Source organism: Mandrillus leucophaeus, unplaced genomic scaffold (assembly GCF_000951045.1).
Source record: "Mandrillus leucophaeus isolate KB7577 unplaced genomic scaffold, Mleu.le_1.0 Scaffold69, whole genome shotgun sequence".
NCBI classification, from domain to species: Eukaryota; Metazoa; Chordata; class Mammalia; order Primates; family Cercopithecidae; genus Mandrillus; species Mandrillus leucophaeus.
The window spans coordinates 2,379,626-2,382,397 of NW_012107474.1; positions in this window are offsets into that span (position 1 = coordinate 2,379,626).

Consider the following 2,772-nt stretch of genomic DNA (forward strand, 5'->3'; position numbering starts at 1 on the left):
CCCCCATGCTGCCGCGCACCCCCCCATGCTGCCGCGTGGGGCTGTTCAGTCGGGACACTAAACATTGCCACAGTGGAATTCTAGGCAGACAACTTCAGCTAACGGTTCTGCTTGCCATTTGGTGACCTGGCAAGACACTTCCTAGATAAGTCTGGAAAAGGCAGGACGCCTCATCCTGTTTTAATAAAAAGTGAGTAAGAAAACGTCAGCTTTGAAGAGCATTTCTGATGCTTTTTGTTTTCACCTTTACATACTTACTTTCTTGATTTTCTATGGAATCTTTTCTATTAATTTTTAGACTTAGAAAAAACCGGCTTCATAAGAGAAGGCCCGGCAGTGGAGGGAGCATTTCATCGTGTTCCATAGATGCAGCTGAAATGGACGGAGACCCATCCGGAAGCCGTGGAGAGAGCCAGTGTCTCTTCAGCCTGCCCCAAGACGGGGGTCCTCCTCTCTCCCCCATGATCCGGGCTTGGCCTCTCTGGGCTGTGAGACGCACAAGTGAAATGCTTCAACCTCGGAGGCCACAGGGACCTTCCACCACAGGCCTCACGCTCGTTCCTGCCACCCGCTTCCCATCCCAGCTCCTTCCTCCTCAGCTTGGCTCCAACAGCCCCGAGTCCCTGCCTCCCTTTCCCTGTCATCCTTGTCTGGCCGTGCCCAGCGCTGTGAAGCCAGAACAGACCACACTGCTCTACGCACACCATGGGCAGGCAGGCAGGCAGGCACTGGGCAGCAGGTTGCAGATGGATGTGGATGGTGCCGAGGACCCCCACTGGGTCTGGCTTCCCACTCTTGGCCTCTGCTCTTCTTTCTCGTCTGCTGAGAGCCTCTGCTCAGCGTTCAGAGAGGGAAGGTGTGGGTGGCTGCCTCCTGCCCCATGCCCCCGCCTCGGCCCCCACCTCTTCCCTCTCCTGGAGCAGTTAGTGTCCTCAGAGAAGGTCCTCGCTCAGTCCACGCCTGGCAAATCCCACGGAGAGGCCCGGAAGCAGTTCCCTCCACGGCCAGCATTCTTTCCTTACTCATCATCTTATGCTGTTACTGTCTCCGTAACTGGAACCGACGGTCCTCGAGAGAAGGTGTCTTGTCCCTCCCACCGTGCCCACAACCTTCACGCGGTGCCTGACACAGAGCAGGGCCTCTCGAGCCTTTGAGGACATCTGGAGGACGACTCCGAACTCACCCTCGCGTTGCACCGTCTCACCTCTCTCTAGGGGCCTGTCCCTTCCCACGGTGACCTTCGAAGCATGTCTGTCTGTCACCATGTCCCGGCACAGTCTGGCCATGCTCACTCATGTCCACCCGCTGACTCATTGCAGCTGGCACGCTTCTTGCAAATGGCATAAACTCACACATTTTTTGCATGAGTAAATGGTAACCAAAAAAAAAAGGATGGTTTGCGTGCTCTACACTAGCAGCCAGCACGTCACCTGGAAACAGCGAGACGAGAGCCGCCACTCAGACATCTCCATCTCCTGGGATCCGCGCTCCGTGTGGCCCTGGCAGAGTGCCCAGGATAAAGGGCATGGCCAGCACCTGCGGCCTGCTCTGGGCCCCAGTCCTGGTCCCCGCATCCGGACGAGGCTGTAGCATCCCGGAGGCCTCTGCTCTGCCTCTGGGGACCTTTGCTCCATTTGCAGAAGGTTTCCTTCTTCCTGCAGTGAGGCGGGTGGTGACTCCAGAGCTGCCCGCTCAGCATAGGGCGACCCCCTGCCAGGCTGTCCATGGTGCTCTTCCTAAGTGAGCCCCCCCCACCCCCGGGGGAACCCCTGGCTCTGTCTGGGGCCTGGCAGACTCTCCCTAGGGCTGGCCCCTTCCTGCACCCCCCTCCCCTGCCCTCCGACCTCAGCATATGGCTCAGGGACACAGACACCCAAAGGCCTCCTCTTGGGTCCTCAGCCTTGATCTCGGCCACGGCCCTGCTTAAATATCAAGAAAACACATTGGCCACATAAATAATTCCTAACGGCAGCAACAGAAATCGGAACCAGCAACCCTAGAGGGCTGGAGCCGGGGGGCCACCTGGCCTGTGAACAGGCACATTGCTGCTGCTTTGCTGGCCTTCGTGGTTCATTTAAGCGGCCTGCGGAAGGCCTCGCCTGAAAGTGGGTGCTGTCTGAGATGGGGAGGGGCCCTGCGCCCAGTAGGACCCACACAACTGTGGCAGCCACCGAGCCACAAGGAGCCTCAGTGTAGGAGGCGAAGGAGACAACGTCCCGGGGGCAGACGCTGGGACTGGGCAGTCTCTGGTTTGACCTGTTCACCGCGGGTTATTGACTTAACCTGTGGACAACTGGGCCATTCTTTGAGGGTAGAGGGGGTTGGGGGCTTTTCTCCTACCTGCCCTTCCCAGGCCAGGGCCGCGGCTTCCTGACCTAGTGCACACATGTCTGTCAAGCTCTCCAGATACAATGGGGCAGAATGACCAATGTGGCCCCCCGGGTCCCTGAGAAGGATGCCACTGCAGTGGTTAATCTGATTTTCTGGCACCTAAAGCCACTAGGCTGAAGCCTAAAAAAAAAAAAAAAACAAAATTTAAAAAGTACAAAACCACCTGAAGCGAAGCCAGGAGCATAGAGAGGGGCCTCAGGCATCAAAGCGGGGAGGGTCGGGTCGGGAAGAGGAACCTGTCTGACTCCTGGCTGCACCAGGAGATTCCTTCCTCACCCAGGGTGGCGCTGGTGCCAGCTGCGCACCCATCCCTCTGTAAAAATGCTGCCCCACGCTCCACTCTCTGTGTTTATCAATTTATTTTGAGAGTTTTATGACACG